The sequence below is a fragment of the Triticum dicoccoides genome, chromosome 4B (assembly GCF_002162155.2).
Source record: "Triticum dicoccoides isolate Atlit2015 ecotype Zavitan chromosome 4B, WEW_v2.0, whole genome shotgun sequence".
NCBI classification, from domain to species: Eukaryota; Viridiplantae; Streptophyta; class Magnoliopsida; order Poales; family Poaceae; genus Triticum; species Triticum dicoccoides.
The window spans coordinates 405,026,343-405,048,618 of NC_041387.1; the positions used below are offsets into that span (position 1 = coordinate 405,026,343).

Below are 22,276 nucleotides of genomic sequence, written 5' to 3' on the forward strand. Positions count from 1 at the left end.
GGCAGCAGATAGATGAAGCGATTGGAAAGCGCGTGGCACAGCTGGGGAAGGGGAAGACGATGGGGGTGTGGGGTGGTGGGTTTGAACTGGCGGAGCGGCGTGCGTGCGACCGCAGCTTGCTTGCTCCTTCCTCCCTCCGTGTCCGCGTTGTTTTATTTTCCAACTTTCGGGAAGGCAGAGATGGACGGGGTTTTCTCGGTTTGAACAAAAGGGCGTGGAAAGCGACGCCGGCCGGAGAGGAGGCGAGGTCGAGGAGAGGGGAGGAGCGTGTCCCGATGATTGATTGGTGGGCTGGGCGGGTTACGGGGTCAATGAAGCGCGGGCCCGGCTAGTAGCTGTGACGTGCGGCGGAGACTGTGCGAACGGTAGGGTTTCCACCGGCGTCGCGTGCGTGCTGGCCGTCCGATTGTGGCGTGTGCGGGAATGGATGGTCGGGTTCTGTCGTTTCGTTTTGTGGGGTGGGATGGGGCCCGCGCATGTGTCTCATGTGAGGTTTGCGCAGGTCGGTGGAAACTGGATTTCAGGATGCTTCCGGGCCTCTCCGTAGATTGGAGAGCGCTTCATGTATGGAAACTGGAAAATAGGTAGGAAATCAAAAAAAAAAAACAAGGTAGGAAATCAGATGATTGACCGTGAACATACGGATCCTCGCAACACGTTTGTATCTCTACTGTTATAAAAAACCGAGTTGGTGATGATGTTGTGCCTGCCATCTTGCAATATAGACCGTTCGATCTATATCTGACACATAGAAAACAAACTATGGCAATTTTGCAAAAGGATACCCGCACCTCTCTCGTTCATCCTTATCTCACACAACTTCATTGTTGAGTAATTAAAAAAAAGCCTCCGGAACAATCTGGCATCGTGGCCGCTGTCGGCGTCGTCCATCCCCATGCCTCTGCTAAGTCCGACCACCAATCACCACCGCGCCCCACTCCTCACCTTATCTCTCATCTTTCTCCAGATATCATTTTTTCGATGAAATTCTCGAGATACCATTTTTTCGATGAAATTCTCGAGATATCATTAGTTTTTACACATGGGATTACTCCTGCATGGGTCAATCACAATAGGTGTTTTGTAAAAAAAATGCATCTTGATGTTCTGTGCAATGCACGGGCATCTTGCTAGTGGTTTGATGACGATACTCTTTTGTGAGTCAAATTTTGAAATATTTCGAAATGCGGGTCAAATTTTAGGATGCTTCTGGGTTCAAGTTTTTCATGTATGGTTTGATCCAACCCCCCATGAGCTCTCTTATCATGGAGCATGGCAGGTGTGGGAGTGTTGGGGAACGTAGCAGAAATTCAAAATTTTCCTACGTGTCACCAAGATCTATCTATGGAGAAACCAGCTACGAGTAGAAGGAGAGTGCATCTACATACCCTTGTAGATCGCTAAGCGGAAGCGTTCAAGTGAACGGGGTTGATGGAGTCGTTCTCGTCGTGATTCAAATCACCGATGATCAAGTGCCGAACGCACGGCACCTCCGCGTTCAACACACGTACAGCCCGGTGACGTCTCCCACGCCTTGATCCAGCAAGGAGAGAGGGAGAGGTTGAGGAAGACTCCATCCAACAGCAGCACAACGGCGTGGTGGTGATGGAGGAGCGTGGCAATCCAGCAGGGCTTCGCCAAGCACCACGGGAGAGGAGGAGTAGGGAGAGAGGTAGGGCTGCACCAAGAGGGAGAGAACTCATGTGTATGGCAGCCCCAAACCTCATCTATATATAGGGGGAAGGGGGGGGGCTGCGCCCCCTTTAGGGTTTCCCACCCCCAAGGGGTGCGGCCAGCCTTAGATGGCAAAGGGGAGGCGGCCAAGGGGTCAGGTATGGATGCCCTCCCTCCCCTTCACTATATATAGGGGTAGGGGAGAGGGGGGAGGCGCAGCCTTGCCCCTTCCTCCAAGGAAGGGGTGCGGCTAAGAGGGGGGGAGGAGTCCATCCTCCCCAAGGCACCTCGGAGGTGCCTTCCCCCTTTAGGACTCTCCCCTTTTTCCTATATCTTGGCGCATGGACCTCTAGGGGCTGGTGCCCTTGGCCCATGCAGGCCAAGGCGCACCCCCTACAGCTCATGTGGCCCCCCGGGGCAGGTGGCCCCACCCGGTGGGCCCCCGGGACCCTTCCGGTGGTCCCGGTACAATACCGATGACCCCGAAACTTGTCCCGATGGCCGAAACAGGACTTCCTATATATAAATCTTTACCTCCGGACCATTCCGGAACTCCTCGTGACGTCCGGGATCTCATCCGGGACTCCGAACAACATTCGGTAACCACATACAAGCTTCCTTTATAACCCTAGCGTCATCGAACCTTAAGTGTGTAGACCCTACGGGTTCGGGAGACATGCAGACATGACCGAGACGTTCTCCGGTCAATAACCAACAGCGGGATCTGGATACCCATGTTGGCTCCCACATGTTCCACGATGATCTCATCGGATGAACCACGATGTCAAGGACTCAATCAATCCCGTATACAATTCCCTTTGTCTAGCGGTATTTTACTTGCCCGAGATTCGATCGTCGGTATACCGATACCTTGTTCAATCTCGTTACCGGCAAGTCTCTTTACTCGTTCCGTAACACATCATCCCGTGATCAACCCCTTGGTCACATTGTGCACATTATGATGATGTCCTACCGAGTGGGCCCAGAGATACCTTTCCGTTTACACGGAGTGACAAATCCCAGTCTCGATCCGCATAAAACAATAGATACTTTCGGAGATACCTGTAGTGCACCTTTATAGTCACCCAGTTACGTTGTGACGTTTGATACACCCAAAGCACTCCTACGGTATCCAGGAGTTACACGCTCTCATGGTCAAAGGAAGAGATACTTGACATTGGCAAAGCTCTAGCAAATGAACTACACGATCTTTTGTGCTAGTCTTAGGATTGGGTCTTGTCCATCACGTCATTCTCCTAATGATGTGATCCCGTTATCAACGACATCCAATGTCCATAGCCAGGAAACCATGACTATCTGTTGATCACAACGAGCTAGTCAACTAGAGGCTCACTAGGGACATATTGTGGTCTATGTATTCACACGTGTATTACGATTTCCGGATAATACAGTTATAGCATGAATAAAAGACAATTATCATGAACAAGGAAATATAATAATAATAATACTTTTATTATTGCCTCTAGGGCATATTTCCAACAGTCTCCCACTTGCACTAGAGTCAATAATCTAGTTCACATCGCCATGTGATTAACACTCACAGGTCACATCGCCATGTGACTAATACCCAAGAGTTTACTAGAGTCAGTAGTCTAGTTCACATCACTATGTGATTAACACTCAATGAGTTTTATGTTTGATCATGTTGCTTGTGAGAGAGGTTTTAGTCAACGGGTCTGAACCTTTCAGATCCGTGTGTGCTTTACAAATCTCTATGTCATCTCCTAGATGTAGCTCCCACGTTCTATTTGGAGCTATTCCAAATAACTGTTCTACTTGGAGCTATTCTAAATTGTTGCTCCATTATACGTATCCGGTATCTCTACTCAGAGCTATCCGGATAGGTGTTAAGCTTGCATCGACGTAACCCTTTACGACGAACTCTTTTACCACCTCCATAATTGAGAAAATTCCTTAGTCCACTAGTTACTAAGGATAACTTTGACCGCTGTCCTGTGATCCATTCTTGGATCACTCTTGTACCCCTTGACTGACTCATGGTAAAGCACACTTCAGGTGCGGTACACAGCATAGCATACTGTAGAGCCTATGTCTTAAGCATAGGGGACGACCTTCGTTCCTTTCTCTCTATTCTGCCATGGTCGAGCTTTAAGTCTTAACTTCATACCTTACAACTCAGGCAAGAACTCCTTCTTTGACTGATCCATCTTGAACACCTTCAAGATCACGTCAAGGCATGTGCTCACGTCAAGATCACGTCGGTATACCGATACCTTGTTCAATCTCGTTACCGGCAAGTCTCTTTACTCGTTCCGTAACACATCATCCCGTGATCAACCCCTTGGTCACATTGTGCACATTATGATGATGTCCTACCGAGTGGGCCCAGAGATACCTCTCCGTTTACACGGAGTGACAAAATCCCAATCTCGATTCGTGCCAACCCAACAGACACTTTCAGAGATACCCGTAGTGTACCTTTATAGCCACCCAGTTACGTTGTGACGTTTGGCACACCCAAAGCACTCCTACGGTATCCGGGAGTTGCACAATCTCATGGTCTAAGGAAATGATACTTGACATTAGAAAAGCTTTAGCATACGAACTACATGATCTTGTGCTAGGCTTAGGATTGGGTCTTGTCCATCACATCATTCTCCTAATGATGTGATCCTGTTATCAACGACATCCAATGTCCATGGTCAGGAAACCGTAACCATCTATTGATCAACGAGCTAGTCAACTAGAGGCTTACTAGGGACATGGTGTTGTCTATGTATCCACACATGTATCTGAGTTTCCTATCAATACAATTCTAGCATGGATAATAAACGATTATCATGAACAAGGAAATATAATAATAATCAATTTATTATTGCCTCTAGGGCATATTTCCAACACGGGGCAGGTGGCCCCACCCGGTGGGCCCCCGGGACCCTTCCGGTGGTCCCGGTACAATACCGATGACCCCGAAACTTGTCCCGATGGCCGAAACAGGACTTCCTATATATAAATCTTTACCTCCGGACCATTCCGGAACTCCTCGTGACGTCCGGGATCTCATCCGGGACTCCGAACAACATTCGGTAACCACATACAAACTTCCTTTATAACCCTAGCGTCATCGAACCTTAAGTGTGTAGACCCTACGGGTTCGGGAGACATGTAGTCATGACCGAGATGTTCTCCGGTCAATAACCAACAGCGGGATCTGGATACCCATGTTGGCTCCCACATGTTCCACGATGATCTCATCGGATGAACCACGATGTCAAGGACTCAATCAATCCCGTATACAATTCCCTTTGTCTAGCGGTATTTTACTTGCCCGAGATTCGATCGTCGGTATACCGATACCTTGTTCAATCTCGTTACCGGCAAGTCTCTTTACTCGTTCCGTAACACATCATCCCGTGATCAACCCCTTGGTCACATTGTGCACATTATGATGATGTCCTACCGAGTGGGCCCAGAGATACCTCCCCGTTTACACGGAGTGACAAATCCCAGTCTCGATCCGCATAAAACAATAGATACTTTCGGAGATACCTGTAGTGCACCTTTATAGTCACCCAGTTACGTTGTGACGTTTGATACACCCAAAGCACTCCTACGGTATCCAGGAGTTACACGCTCTCATGGTCAAAGGAAGAGATACTTGACATTGGCAAAGCTCTAGCAAACGAACTACACGATCTTTGTGCTAGGCTTAGGATTGGGTCTTGTCCATCACATCATTCTCCTAATGATGTGATCCCGTTATCAACGACATCCAATGTCCATAGCCAGGAAACCATGACTATCTGTTGATCACAACGAACTAGTCAACTAGAGGCTCACTAGGGACATATTGTGGTCTATGTATTCACACGTGTATTACGATTTCCGGATAATACAGTTATAGCATGAATAAAAGACAATTATCATGAACAAGGAAATATAATAATAATACTTTTATTATTGCCTCTAGGGCATATTTCCAACAGTCTCCCACTTGCACTAGAGTCAATAATCTAGTTCACATCGCCATGTGATTAACACTCACAGGTCACATCGCCATGTGACTAATACCCAAGAGTTTACTAGAGTCAGTAGTCTAGTTCACATCACTATGTGATTAGCACTCAATGAGTTTTATGTTTGATCATGTTGCTTGTGAGAGAGGTTTTAGTCAACGGGTCTGAACCTTTCAGATCCGTGTGTGCTTTACAAATCTCTATGTCATCTCCTAGATGCAGCTACCACGCTCTATTTGGAGCTATTCCAAACAACTGTTCTACTTGGAGCTATTCTAAATTATTGCTCCATTATATGTATCCGGTCTCTCTACTCAGAGCTATCCGCATAGGTGTCAAGCTTGCATCGACATAACCCTTTACGACGAACTCTTTTATCACCTCCATAATCGAGAAAATTCCTTAGTCCACTAGTTACTAAGGATAACTTTGACCGCTGTCCTGTGAGCCATTCTTGGATCACTCTTGTACCCCTTGACTGACTCATGGCAAGGCACACTTCAGGTGCGGTACACAGCATAGCATACTGAAGAGCCTACGTCTTAAGCATAGGGGACGACCTTCGTCCTTTCTCTCTATTCTGTCGTGGTCGAGCTTTAAGTCTTAACTTCGTACCTTACAACTCAGGCAAGAACTCCTTCTTTGACTGGTCCATCTTGAACACCTTCAAGATCATGTCAAGGTATGTGCTCATTTGAAAGTATTATTAAGCATTTCGATCTATCCTTATAGATCTCGATGCTCAATGTTCAAGTAGCTTAATCCAGGTTTTCCATTGAAAAACACCTTTCAAATAACCCTATATGCTTTCTAGAAATTCTACATCATTTCTGATCAACATATACTCATCAGAAATTCTATAGTGCTCCCACTCACTTCTTTGGAAATACAAGTTTCTCATAAACTTTGTATAGACCCAAAATCTTTGATCATCTTATCAAAGCGTACATTCCAACTCCGAGATGCTTACTCCAGTCCTTAGAAGGATCGCTGGAGCCAGCATACCTTTTAGCATCCTTAGGATCGACAAAACCTTTCTGATTGTATCGCATACAACCTTTCCTTACGACTGGTAAGGAAACTCGTTTTGACAACCATCTGCCAGATTTCATAAATGCAGCTTGTGCTAACGTGATTCCGACGGACTTTAAGCATCGCTACGGATGAGAAAATCTCATCGTAGTCAACTCCTTGAACTTGTGAAAAAACTCTTCGCCACAAGTCGAGCTTCATAGATGGTGACATTACCATCCACATCCGTCTTCTTCTTAAAAGATCCATTTATCTCAATGGCTTGCCGATCATTGGGCAAGTCCGCCAAAGTCCATGCTTTGTTCTGATACATGGATCCTATCTCGAATTTCATGGTTTCTTAACCATTTGTCGAAATTTGGGCCCACCATCGCTTCCCCATAGCTCGTAGGTTCATTGTTGTCTAGCAACATGACCTTCAAGACAGGATTACCGTACCACTCTGAAGTAGTACGTATCCTTGTCACCCTACGAGGTACGGCAGTGATTTGATCCGAAACTTCATGATCAATATCATAAGCTTCCACTTCAATTGGTGTAGGTGCCACGGGAACAACTTCCTGTGCCCTGCTACACACTGGTTGAAGTGATGGTTCAATAACCTCATCAAGTCTCCACCATCCTCCCACTCAACTCTTTCGAGAGAAACCTTTCCTCGAGAAAGGACCCGATTCTAGAAACAATTCATATTGCTTTCGGATCTGAATTAGGAGGTATACCCAACTGTTTTGGGTGTCCTATGAAGATGTATTTTATCCGCTTTGGGTTCGAGCTTATCAATCCTGAAACTTTTTCACATAAGCGTCACAGCCCCAAACCTTTTAAGAAACGACAACTTAGGTTTCTCTAAACCATAATTCATACGGTGTCATCTCATCGGAATTACGTGGTGCCCTATTTAAAGTGAATGTGGTTGTCTCTAATGCCTAACCCATGAACAATTGTGGTAATTCGATAAGAGACATCATGGTATGCATCATATCCAATAGGGTGCAGTTATGATGTTCGGACACACCATCACACTATGGTGTTCCAAGCTGTATTAGTTGTGAAACAATTTCCACAATGTCTTAATTCCGTGCCAAACTCGTAATTCAGATATTCATCTCTATGATCATATCATAGATATTTTTATCCTCTTATCACGACGATCTTCCAACTTCACACTGAAATTACTTGAACCTTTCAATAATTCAGACTCGTGATTCATCAAGTAAATATACTCAACATCTACTCAAATCATCTGTAAAGTAAGAACATAATGATATTCACTGCATGCCTCAGCACTCATTCGACTGCACACATCAAAATGTGTTACTTCCAACAAGTTGCTATCTTGTTCCATCTTATTGAAACCGAGGCTTTTCAGTCATCTTGCCTATGTGGTATGATTTGCATATCTCAAGTGATTCAAAATCAAGTGAGTCCAAATGGTCCATTTGCATGGAGTTTCTTCATGCATATACACCAATAGACATGGTTCGCATGTCTCAAACTTTTCAAAAACGAGTGAGTCCAAAGATCCATCAACATGGAGCTTCTTCATGCGTTTTATACCATTATGACTTACATGGCAGTGCCACAAGCAAGTGGTACTATCATTACTATCTTATATATTTTGGCATGAAAATGTGTATCACTACGATCAAGATTCAACAAACCATTCCTATAGGTGCAAGAGCACTTATTCAGGTTTAATACTAACCTTGATGGTAGAGGGAGCGTGCGATGCTAGATCACATAAAACTTGGAAACACTTCCAACACATATCGTCAGCTCACCTTTAGCTAGTCTCCGTTTATGCCGTAGCTTTTATTTCGAGTTACTAACACTTAGCAACCGAACCGACATCTAATACCCTGGTGCTACTAGGAGTACTAGTAAAGTACACATTAACATGATGTATATCCAATATACTTCTATCGACCTTGCCAGCCTTCTCATCCACCAAGTATCTAGGGTAATCTTGCTCCAGTGGCTGTTCCCCTTATTACAGAAGCACTTAGTCTCGGGTTTGGGTTCAACCTCGGGTTTCTTCATTGGTGCAGCAGCTGATTTGCCGTTTCATGAAGTATCCCTTCTTTCCCTTGCCCTTCTTGAAACTAGTGGTTTCATCAACCATCAACAATTGATGCTCCTTCTTGATTTCTACTTTCGCGGTGTCAAACAACGCGAATACCTCAAGGATCATCATCTCTATCCTTGATATGTTATAGTTCATCACGAAGCTCTAGCAGCTTGGTGGCAATGACTTTGGGAAAAACATCACTATCTCATCTGGAAGATCAACTCCCACTCGATTCAAGTGATTGTTGCACTCAGACAATCTGAGCACAAGCTCAACGATTGAGCTTTCTCCCTTAGTTTGCAGGCTAAGAGAATCGTCGGAGGTCTTATACCTCTTGACGTGAGCACGAGCCTGAAATCCCAATTTCAGCCCTTGAAACATCTCATATGTTCCGCGATGTTTCGAAAACGTCTTTGGTGCCTCTACTTAAACCATTTAACTGAACTATCACGTAGTTATCAAAACGTGTATGTTCGATGTTCGAAACATCCACAAACGACGTTTGGGGTTCAGCACACTGAGCAGTGCATTAAGGACATAAGCGTTCTAGTGTCCGCATAATCGCTACTGTCAACTTTCAACTATATTATCTCTAGGAACATATCTAAAACAGTAGAACTAAAGCGCGAGCTACGACATAATTTGCAAAAGGTCTTTTGACTATGTTCAGGATAATTAAGTTCATCTTATGAACTCCCACTTAGATAGACATCCCTCTGGTCATCTAAGTGATCACATGATCCGAGTCAACTAGGCCGTGTCCGATCATCACGTGAGACGGACTAGTCATCATCGGTGAACATCTTCATGTTGATCGTATCTACTATACGACTCATGCTCGACCTTTCGGTCTCCGTGTTCCGAGGCCATGTCTGTACATGCTAGGCTCGTCAAGTTAACCCTAAGTGTTTTCGCTGTGTAAAACTGTCTTACACCCGTTTGTATGTGAACGTAAGAATCCATCACACCCGATCATCACGTGGTGCTTAGAAGCGACGAACTGTAGCAACGGTGCACAGTTAGGGGAGAACACTTCTTGAAATTTTGTAAGGGATCATCTTATTTACTACCGTCGTCCTAAGTAAACAAGATGCATAAACATGATAAACATCACATGCAATCAAATAGTGACATGATATGGCCAATATCATTTTGCTCCTTTTGATCTTCATCTTCGGGGCTCCATGATCATCATCGTCACCGGCATGACACCATGATCTCCATCATCATGATCTCCATCATCGTGTCTTCATGAAGTTGTCACGCCAACGACTACTTCTACTTCTATGGCTAACGCGTTTAGCAATAAAGTAAAGTAGTTTACATAGCGTTCTTTAATGACACGCAGGTCATACAAAAAATAAAGACAACTCCTATGGCTCCTGCCGGTTGTCATACTCATCGACATGCAAGTCGTGAATCCTATTACAAGAACATGATCAATCTCATACATCACATATCATTCATCACATCCTTTTGGCCATATCACATCACATAGCATACCCTGCAAAAACAAGTTAGACGTCCTCTAATTGTTGTTTGCATGTTTTACGTGGCTGCTATGGGTTTCTAGCAAGAACGTTTCTTACCTACGCAAAACCACAACGTGATATGCCAATTGCTATTTACCCTTCATAAGGACCCTTTTCATCGAATCCGTTCCGACTAAAGTGGGAGAGACTGGCACCCGCTAGCCACCTTATGCACCAAGTGCATGTCAATCGGTGGAACCTGTCTCACGTAAGGGTACGTGTAAGGTCGGTCCGGGCCGCTTCATCCCACAATACCGTCGAAACAAGATTGGACTAGTAACGGTAAGCATATTGAACAAAATCAACGCCCACAACTACTTTGTGTTCTACTCGTGCAAAGAATCTACGCAATAGACCTAGCTCATGATGCCACTGTTGGGGAACGTAGCAGAAATTCAAAATTTTCCTACGTGTCACCAAGATCTATCTATGGAGAAACCAGCTACGAGTAGAAGGAGAGTGCATCTACATACCCTTGTAGATCGCTAAGCGGAAGCGTTCAAGTGAACGGGGTTGATGGAGTCGTTCTCGTCGTGATTCAAATCACCGATGATCAAGTGCCGAACGCACGGCACCTCCGCGTTCAACACACGTACAGCCCGGTGACGTCTCCCACGCCTTGATCCAGCAAGGAGAGAGGGAGAGGTTGAGGAAGACTCCATCCAACAGCAGCACAACGGCGTGGTGGTGATGGAGGAGCGTGGCAACCCAGCAGGGCTTCGCCAAGCACCACGGGAGAGGAGGAGTAGGGAGAGAGGTAGGGATGCACCAAGAGGGAGAGAACTCATGTGTATGGCAGCCCCAAACCTCATCTATATATAGGGGGAAGGGGGGGCTGCGCCCCCTTTAGGGTTTCCCACCCCCAAGGGGTGCGGCCAGCCCTAGATGGCAAAGGGGAGGCGGCCAAGGGGTCAGGTATGGATGCCCTCCCTCCCCTCCACTATATATAGGGGTAGGGGAGAGGGGGGAGGCGCAGCCTTGCCCCTTCCTCCAAGGAAGGGGTGCGGCTAAGAGGGGGGGAGGAGTCCATCCTCCCCAAGGCACCTCGGAGGTGCCTTCCCCCTTTAGGACTCTCCCCTTTTTCCTATATCTTGGCGCATGGGCCTCTAGGGGCTGGTGCCCTTGGCCCATGCAGGCCAAGGCGCACCCCCTACAGCCCATGTGGCCCCCCGGGGCAGGTGGCCCCACCCGGTGGGCCCCCGGGACCCTTCCGGTGGTCCCGGTACAATACCGATGACCCCGAAACTTGTCCCGATGGCCGAAACAGGACTTCCTATATATAAATCTTTACCTCCGGACCATTCCGGAACTCCTCGTGACGTACGGGATCTCATCCGGGACTCCGAACAACAATCGGTAACCACATACAAGCTTCCTTTATAACCCTAGCGTCATCGAACCTTAAGTGTGTAGACCCTACGGGTTCGGGAGACATGCAGACATGACCGAGACGTTCTCCGGTCAATAACCAACAGCGGGATCTGGATACCCATGTTGGCTCCCACATGTTCCACGATGATCTCATCGGATGAACCACGATGTCAAGGACTCAATCGATCCCGTATACAATTCCCTTTGTCTAGCGGTATTTTACTTGCCCGAGATTCGATCGTTGGTATACCGATACCTTGTTCAATCTCGTTACCGGCAAGTCTCTTTACTCGTTCCGTAACACATCATCCCGTGATCAACCCCTTGGTCACATTGTGCACATTATGATGATGTCCTATCGAGTGGGCCCAGAGATACCTCTCCGTTTACACGGAGTGACAAATCCCAGTCTCGATCCGCATAAAACAATAGATACTTTCGGAGATACCTGTAGTGCACCTTTATAGTCACCCAGTTACGTTGTGACGTTTGATACACCCAAAGCACTCCTACGGTATCCAGGAGTTACACGCTCTCATGGTCAAAGGAAGAGATACTTGACATTGGCAAAGCTCTAGCAAATGAACTACACGATCTTTTGTGCTAGTCTTAGGATTGGGTCTTGTCCATCACGTCATTCTCCTAATGATGTGATCCCGTTATCAACGACATCCAATGTCCATAGCCAGGAAACCATGACTATCTGTTGATCACAACGAGCTAGTCAACTAGAGGCTCACTAGGGACATATTGTGGTCTATGTATTCACACGTGTATTACGATTTCCGGATAATACAGTTATAGCATGAATAAAAGACAATTATCATGAACAAGGAAATATAATAATAATAATACTTTTATTATTGCCTCTAGGGCATATTTCCAACAGGGAGCACCTGATATTCGCCCAAATTGTGGTAGGGTACGAGATCGGAGAGTGGGTCGGCAAAACAACAGAGGTGAGAGCTAAAAGTGCATGTTCACCCCTAAGTGCATTTTGATAATTAATAACAACGTTTATAAAAGATTAATGAATATTTAAGCATATTCCAGATTATCTCTATATCTAATATTTAAAAAAATGTAAGGACATCTTTAACGCCGACGCTCAAACCGTCCCCAACAATCCGGAGTGCATGGTCCGAACGTGTTTTGCCATCCAACGCGGTCCTGTATCTGTCTGCTCGGCGGTCCGGACGTCATTATCCCTGCAAACCGAGGGTGATGGTGACATAGACCAGGGGTGGATCACCGATGGGAGCCCGGCCTCTCGACCTATCGAGGGGGGGGGGGAGGGCGCGAAGCCCAAGGCGATGAAGAAACCCTAGGAGGACGCCAGAGACCTTCTTGCCCTCCAAGACAAGGATGGCGGCAGGATAGATCGCATATGCCCTCCTTGTAAACCCTAGGCCTCCACCATCTATATAAGGGGAGGCCACGAGAACTTTAGGTCATCTAATCTCACGCATAAACTCTCGGTAGCAACATCAAACATCATTGTAACCCCTCGCACGAGGTATCCCTCCACCATGAATAATCAAAGCAAGCAGGATGTAGGGAATTACTCTACGGAGACCCAAACCTGGGTAAAACCATTGTGTGATCTCCGATCTTAGACTTCCCGCCATGCTTGGATCCCTATCGAGGGATCTGATGGTGTTTTGCACCGCCAGTTGGCGCGTCAGGCATGGGAGGCGCTAGCTGGAGACTGATCTCAGATCGGATCCTTCCCATCTCCCGGCGGTCTCTCACTAGGGGATAGCCTAACTTTCAGCTCCCTCACGTTCGTCGCTGATGGAGAGCTTCATCGATCGTGACGACTCATCACTAGGAATAAACATCAACCCACCGGCCCACCCTGCACACATAATCTATGTAGGCAACGTCACCTTCATCGGCAATAGCTGCAGCGACCTCCAATTGTGCTTGCCACCAATTCGACACACAACATGGAGAGCTTCATCGATCACGATGACCTCATCACCGGGAAATAGCTGCTCATACCCGTTTGGGCTGCGAAACTCAGGAGCCACATACCAACGGGGGCTTTATTAGCGCATGCACCATAAGCTCGACGGTGGAAGCGAAGTTTGGTCAAACATGCTAAACCCCTACTTCTCACCTGTAGATCCGAAGGACGTCCGCAAAGCCCTGAAGCCCAAAGTGTATGACACCAAGCAGCCTAGATTCTAGCAAGCCGCATCAACCAACCATAAGCTCACAACTGATCCCTATGGTTTGTGAAAAATTTCACATCGATCACTCCTTGGAGGATTGCTTCCTTGATGAGCCCATCTTGGACTGCAGTGTCGACACGTCAGATCTAATCTCGTTTTCTGGATATGAGGACGACGACGAAGAACGGCATCGGAGCAATGCGACGCAACTGAAGAGGCCATGACACCACTCCCAAACGTGAGATAAGCAAGTAACAACGACGAGCCACCAATCAAAGAACGCCCTGATCAGTAGCAGGAGGTTGCCACGGCAAAAGACATCCCTAGGGAGCCCGTAGAGGAGTACATACCACAACCAATCTTGCTGCACCAGGTCATGCTGATAGAAGCAGGAGACGACATGGCCTACCAGGAGACACCAAGGTCGACCACCATGACCGTGGCTCCGGTGATAATAGAAAAATGCCCATCCACATAGTCCCAAGCTAACGGCCCGGGGAAGGCAGACACTCCGGACACTAAACCCCAGGAGTTCTTTACTCCAGGTGTCGGTACTAAAACCGGTAGATCTTGGGTAGGGGGTCCCGAGCTGTGGATCCTGGAATGATGGGAAACAAGGGGCAAGGGAGACAGTGTTTACCAAGGTTCGGGCCCTCTCTAAGACGTAAAAGCCTACACCCTGCTTGATTATATTGATGATGGAGTATAGAGTACATGTTGATCTACCTCGAGATCGTTTGTTGTGTTCTAAACCCTAAGGCTGGTAATTGCGATTGTGTCTCTACGAACTAAATCCTCTTATTTATATAGGCACCAGGGGTATATAGGGTCACACATGGCCGATTGCCAACTAGGAATAAACACGCCAACATTTGGAGTTGTCCCTAAAGTACACGCCAAGTCTTCGATAGGGTCCGTCTTAATCACGACTAGGTTTGAGGTTTTGGGAGTCCTTCCTTGTTGAGATCGATGGGTCGCAAGCTCGACCCATGGACTGTGGGTCACATTGGTTTGGACCCTCTAGTCCAGGACATCGTAAGTAGCACCTAAATTTGTCTTCAAAGCCGAGGACGGAAGCTCCTTACTCGGACTAATGTTTCCGGCCTGAAGTCTTCGATTTTCCACGTGAGCTCCTTCCATCAGTTTGAATTCGGCTTCTTGATCTGCAACATATCTTCGGCTTCCCAAATGCAGGATTGGGTGGTCTCCATAATCCGAGGATTTTCCCTGTCATTTAGCCATGGGTCCCACCATGTGCAACTCTTTTGTTATTAAAACAATTCCTCGCAATCCTCATGCCGTCTAGGGTTGTAACGCCCCGGATATAACTTTTCATATTCGTAACTTCGACTCTTGCCTTTTTCCGGAGATGTGATTTATCATTTCCTCCGTGGTTGGGTTTTGTCTGTTTTTTGGCCTTTTGTTCTTGTTATGTATCTCGTCTCACAGCATCATGCGCATTGCATCGGCATCGTTTTCATAAAACTTGCATCCGTTCTGGTTCCGCCGGTTCTCTCCGTTGTCCGTTTCGAGCCCGACCACACTCGCACGCGCCCGCGGCACCTCCAAAATATTATTTTATAAGTGGCATAAAAATATTCTCGGAATGGGTTGGGACTTGTCGTGCGGTCTTATTATAGTGTAGACAGGCCGTCTGCCAAGTTTCGTCGCATTCGGAGTCCATCTGATAGCCCAACCGTTAAATGTATAGCGGTACCGTTGCCGGTACCTTGGTCGGACGTTTTCGGTCTCCGAAAATCGTGCCGGGCTGCCTTCTCCTCTCTCTTCTCAGCCCAACCCCCTCTTTGCACAACCACAGACCCCCTCGTGTGCACGCCCGAAAGTTGTCCTGAACCCGACCCGCTCTGTCGTTACCCTTGGATCCGGATCATCCCCAAACATCCCGAAAGTATCTTCGTTTCTTTGTTGGTTTCTCCCTAGTCTATTTTTTCCGTCTGTCCGATTACGATCGGAGGGAGGAGATAGCCCCTAGCCTAACCTACCCGCTATATATACTAGTCTAAACCGAGACCAAATCCCTAATTTCTAGGGATCCTCCTAGCCGTCGCCGCCGGCCTCGTCCCTGCTCGTGCCTCCTCCTCCCTTGGTCCTGGACGCGTCCGGCCGCCCGCAGCCGTCGCCGTCCGCGCCCGCAGCAGCCAGCAGCTGCAGCCCGAGCTCCTCTGCTCGCGCACAAGCTTCGCGACTCCGACGGCCCCTTCGTCAGCCTTGTCGCCGCCGTCGACCCGCAGGTCAGCGCCTTGCCTCCTCCTCCCGTCTTCTCCTTCGGCTTCATCTCTCTCTCTAATCCCTCTCTCTCCCAGATACTCCGTCGCCATGGACGCCCGCCGCTGCTTCGTCCTGGAACGGATCCTCGTCGCCCCGAGCTCGTGCAAGCTGTGGAGCCCCGCCGCCACCAGGAACGGGCTCCCTGCGCCCTGGATCCGGTCGATCCGACCTTCCCCATGCCCAAGACCTCGCCGCCCCTTCGCTCTGCTCCCGGTCACCGGCGCCTGCTCGCCTCCTCTGCATCGCCCTGCTTCCCCTGCAACGAACGAGGAGAGGCGTCGTCCCCGCGTTGACCGATCCCACGCCCCTCACTTCTGCGTCCAGGAGCAGCCCAGCTCCCTTCGTCCGCTCCAAGGCCCAGCGCTGCGTGGCCCAGCACCGCGCCAAGGCCCCGCCCAGCTACGCAGCCCCATGCCGGCCTCCTCCAGATCTGACTGGGCCGAGCCCATGGGTGAGGCCACTCCCCCAGCGTCTCTTGTTTTTTTACTGATGGGCCTGCTCCAAGTTCAGTTTCGGCCCGTGTAGGTTTTTTTTTCAGTTCTGTGATTTTAGCAATTATCCGAGGATTTGCAGTTTTGCAGAATAGTCCCCCTAGTTCATGCATTTAATAACTCACTAACCGTGCATCGGTTTGAAATAAGTTATATATGAAACTTGCTCAGAATTTCGTGTAGATTAATAATATCCAACTTTCATCCATGTTTGAAATGTCTAAAATGATGTTTGCATTAATTTGCTCCTATGCCATGTTAACATGATTTAATTCATAACTAAATAACCGTAGCTCCAAATCTAACAAACTTTATATGTAAATGGGGTAGAAAAATGCCTAGTTTAACATGGTGGCTTTACTTTGCATGTTTAAAAACTATAAAATTATGTTTAGGGCAGAACAGTACCAAACCTAATATATGCATATGAGGAGTTTCCGGAATTGTTGTTCGTTGCTTCCGGCCTCATTTAACCTTGACTAGATAGGTAGTTTACATTTGCTTCACCTCTTGCCATGTTTAACAACATTTAATATTGTTTGGTACATAAACGAGATCAAACTAAATAATTGATGTGGTGCTCTGTCAATATGCATCCCGATGCATATTGAGCTCCACTTAATTTGTAGGATTGCTTGTGCATTTTGCCATGCCGTGCCTCATTAAACCGGAAATGCATCATACTCGTTTGTGCTTCATGCCATGTTGATGTGTTTGTTGTTTACTATGTTGTTTGCTTCTTTCCGGTGTGCTTCTTCGGGTTGTTTCCGACAACGTCGCGTTTGTGAGGAACCGTTCGTCTACGTTCGTTTGTCTTCTTCATGGACTCGTTCTTCTTCCTTGCGGGATTTAAGGCAAGATGATCATACCCTCGAAATCACTACTATCTTTGCTATGCTAGTTTGCTCGCTCTTGCTATGCCAATGCTTCGATGCCTACCATTTGCTTGTCAGCCTCCCAATCGCCATGTCAAACCTCTAACTCACCATGTCCTAGCAAACCGTTGATTGGCTATGTTACCGCTTGCTCAGCCCCTCTTATAGCGTTGCTAGTTGCAGGTGAAGTTGAAGATTTCTCCATGGTGGACAGGATTTTGGTTGGGATATCACAATATATCTTATATAATTAATGCATCTATATACTTGGTAAAGGGTGGAAGGCTTGGCCTTTGCCTGGTGTTTTGTTCCACTCTTGCCGGCCTAGTTTCCGTCATCCCGGTGTTATGTTCCCGGATTTTGCGTTCCTTACGCGGTCGGGTGATTTATGGGACCCCCTTGACAGTTCGCTTTGAATAAAACTCCTCCAGCAAGGCCCAACATTGACTTTTACCTTTTGCCTCACCACCACCTACTTTTCCCTTGGGAGTCGCTCTCTCGAGGGTCATCTTTATTATAGCCCCCCCGGGCCAGTGCTTGTCTAAGTGTTGGTCCGAACTAGAGCCACTTGCAGCGCCACCTCGGGGAAACTCGAGGTCTGGTTTAGTTGTACGTAGTGTTCATCCGGTGTTGCCCTGAGAACGAGATATGTGCAGCTCCTATCGGGATTGTCGGCGCATCGGGCGGTCTTGCTGGTCTTGTTTTACCATTGTCGAAATGTCTTGTAAACCGGGATTCCGAGTCTGATCGGGTCTTCCTGGGAGCAGGTCTATTCCTTCGTTGATCGCGAGAGCTTGTCATGGGCTAAGTTGGGACACCCCTGCAGGGTATAATCTTTCGAAAGCCGTGCCTGCGGTTATAGGCAGATGGGAATTTGTTAATGTCCGGTTGTAGATAACTTGACACCAGATCCGATATAAAACGCATCAACTGCGTGTGTAACCGTGATGGTCTCTTTCCGGCGGAGTCCGGGAAGTGAACACGGTTGTTGGAGTTATGCTTGACGTAAGTAGTCCAGGATCACTTCTTGATCATACTTTTATCGACCGTGCTTTGCCTTCTCTTCTCGCTCTCAGTTGCGTATGTTAGCCACCATATATGCTAGTCGCTTGCTGCAGCTCCACCTCATACCTTTACCTTACCCATAAGCTTAAATAGTCTTGATCGCGAGGGTGTGAGATTGTTGAGTCCCTGTGGCTCACAGATACTTACAAAACCAACTTGTAGGTGCCGATGAGTCTGTGCAGATGACGCAACCAAGCTCAGGAGGAGCTCGATGACGACCTTGTCCTTTGTGTTGTTTCGTTCTAGTTGATCAGTAGTGGAGCCCAGTTGGGGTCGATCGGGGACCTTTGTCGCATTTGGGGTTCTTCTTTTATTTTGGTTCCGTAGTCGGACCATGAGTGTATTTGATTGATGTAGTGTTTATTTATGTAATGGTGTGAAGTGGCGATTGTAAGCCAACTATGTATCTCTTTCCCTTATGTATTACATGGGTTGTGTGACGATTACCTCACTTGCGACATATGCCTTCAATGAGATTATGTCTCTAAGTCGTGCCTCGACACGTGGGAGCTATAGTCGCTTCGAGGGTGTTACAAGTTGGTAATCAGAGCCTTCCCCGACCTTAGGAGCCCCATTGCTTGATCGTTTTTAGCGGCCGAGTTGTGTCTAGAAATATGTTTTGAGTCATTTAGGAATTATATATCGGAGAGTTTAGGAATTCTTTTTACTCCTCAGTCCCTTCGTCACTCTTGCGAGGCATCCTGACGTAGAGTTTTGACTCTTCTCTTCTCAAATTTCACTAAAAAAAATTTAGGATCACGCGGGTATCTTGGAATCGTTCCGATGGTTTTATGATGAGATCATTGTCTTGGTGCCTCCTGTCAGGGGTTTTGTGGAAGTGTCCCGGGGAGTTGAGCTCTGAGGTGTTGTCATCATAATTTTATCGTTGCAGTTCTGGAATACCTAAGTTTAGTACGCCGACATCGAAAATCTCTTTTATGCAGTTCGTTGGTGAGATAACCTCGACGCCACCCAGTACTGGGGCGGGAGTTCGGGAGTATTGCCATAACTTGTATAACGGATGCTTTTCGAAGGTTGAGGTAGATGATTTCCGAAGGTTTCTTGGTTATGTGTTGAAGGATGGATACAGCTGGATGTAGGATTTGTTAGTTTGGGTGAGATATATTGCTTCCCCTGTATCCCCAACACCAGATTGCATAACCAGAAAGTTTCGGGAGTTTTATAGGTGGGAATTCAAGTAGCTCCTAGAATATCTTTTCGACAGATGCATGATATGAGATTGGGGTTCGACGTCTAGTGGTCCGCCTTTCCACGGTCGTTTTTACAATGGTCTCGTTGTGTCTTAAAGAACCCTTGGCTATGCTGGTTCGGGGACACTTCGTATGTCATGTGCACTGCTTTGTATATGATGGTGCTGTACACTCGAGCCCGTGTGGGCCCCACCATGAAAACTTCGGACGGAATCTCTATCATATGTTTGTTCCAGCTTATTCTGCAAGCCAATCCTTTGTTTTGTTTTATTTGTGGTATTCGAGTTGCTTCGAGTCAAATGTTGAATCCATACCTTTCTTAAATGGTGTTCTCATATTTCTATGGGAGTGCTAATCCTTTCGATCATCGAGATTGTCTTGTCAATGCTTTTCAACCGATGTGCTTCTCTTCAAGTGGATTCGATCATTTCAACTTCCGCAAGATAAATTATCACTTCTTCTCAATGGTGTTTGTTTCATCCGTCTCCAAGTTGCCTTTGTTTTTCCCGCCCTCCCACCCTTCTACTTCAAGGATTCAGATTTCTTAATCACCATCCATTTTTATTGATGGAAGTCTCTCCATTCTTTTTCCTTCATGTTTTTACCCGGTGGTTCACATGAAGATGCTCTTTTAGTTCGTCATTCCCCACTCATTTTTCATCTCTGGTGGTTTCAAGTTAAGTTTTTTTTGATCATATCCTCTCCTTGTTTCAATGTTTTCTCATGCCGGTGCAATTCTTAATCTTTCACTTCTCACTATTCTATTGTCCCGGAGTGCTCAAGATATCTCGAAGATTCGTGCTCCCACTCTGCATTTGTTCAAGCTCTTTCGAGGATGTTATCTCATTCAAGTCTTTTAATCCAACCGGTGCATTCTCTCTTTTAAATCTTTTCTACGGTGTTTTCTTTTGAGTGGGCCCTAACCCACAGGTTTTTTTCCCAGGATCTTACCTGACTCTTCTAATTATTCTGGTGCTATTCCCAAATTCTTTTCAAAGTGTGACGCAAGAATGGATTCCATCAGTCACATGCCTTCTCCAAGATCGCTTTGAAATATTTTCATCGTTGGTTCAACCTTTCCAATTTTCATTCCGGAGTATCTCAACAATTCATGGTGGTTCTCATCATCTTTCTCAACTTTTGAAGACCGAAGAAGGATTTCTCTTAAATCTTGGTCCATTGTCTTGAAGATTCATGGTTCTAGCTTGATGCTATCCTCATAATTGTTTTGATTGTGACAATTCTTTTCAACCATCTGATGCATTTCAGGAGTTGCTTCCTTTCTTGATAATCCGAATGCCATCATTTCTGAATATTACTCATTCTCAACCTTCAACTCTTGTTCTCCAAATCTTACCGGTGATTCATTCATATACCCTCTAGTCAGCTCATGATCTCTTCGTTCTCATGTTTCTAAATCGCCTCAAGTATCTTCATTCGTTTTCCAATTCTTCCCGGTGAATTGTGCCTTTGTTACTTTCATTTTCAATTCTTACGGTGGTTCGTTCAAGAGTTCTCTTTCCTTGGTTATCATATCAATTCATTCGTTGTTTCCAAATTCCACCGGTGGTTCATGAAGATTTTCTAAAGTTTGCGCCATATCTATCTTGATCCTTTCTATGAGAATAAGTAGTATGCCAAATCTGTTGCTTGTCATCAGTTTAAATTGGTGAAGGATAGGCATGACATAATTCTTATTCGTGTTTCATCCAAGTGATTAATTCCTTCTTCCAGAGATTGTTCATGATGAAGTAATTCTCGGTTCTAATATTCATCTTTTCTTTCTGGAGTTCCAAGTTTTCTTGGTTATATCGTCGCAAAGCTCCATCTAAATCATCACAAGGCTCACCTTGTTCTTTCAACTTCTCTTTCTTTCTATCATTCTTTTATTACCGGAGTTCTCCATGGAAGATCTACATGATGGTTCATCAAGGATTCCTTTCATTCTTCATTTGTTCTTCAAAATTTCTCTCGAAGCTAAGATCCGCCAAGCTATACTCAAAAGTAAACATGGTGCTCAACACATGTTTTGTTTTGAGGAGTTCAAGTATTCTTCATCTTGCATTCTGAAGTGCAATTCTTTCTACCTTATCTTTTGAGGTGGTGTCATGTCATTCTTGACAATTCGAGTTCGTGTTTGATGATTCATATGTTGTCAAGAATGAGGTAGTTAAACCCATCAACTACTTCGAGCATGAGTTCTTCTCAGTCCAATCAACTTCTTCTTTGGAGTTATCTTGGTATAGATTTCACCTAAAGCCTTCCATTGGGAATGTTGCTATTTGTGGTGCTTATCATTGATCCAAGCTTTCTCCATATCCTTCTCGGTGAAAGAGGTTTTTCGTCTCTTCGTTGATCTCAAACGAGCAATTGTTTTTTGTTAGTGGCAGAATGTCATCTCATAGTCTTGCGATGTTTCCATAAGCCCACTACAAGCTTATTCTTTTCGTTGTTGGTTTTCCAACAACTCCGTTATAACCTTCTTGGAAGGGC

The 22,276-nt window shown here is 46.3% G+C and overlaps 1 protein-coding gene across 1 annotated transcript in view; it reads right to left on the reverse strand.

Annotated features, from left to right (window-relative positions):
- Positions 1-22,276, reverse strand: part of LOC119292707 (COBRA-like protein 7) — a 170,472-nt gene that overhangs the window by 2,755 nt on the left and 145,441 nt on the right. The gene's annotated exons all lie outside the window — the stretch shown is intronic.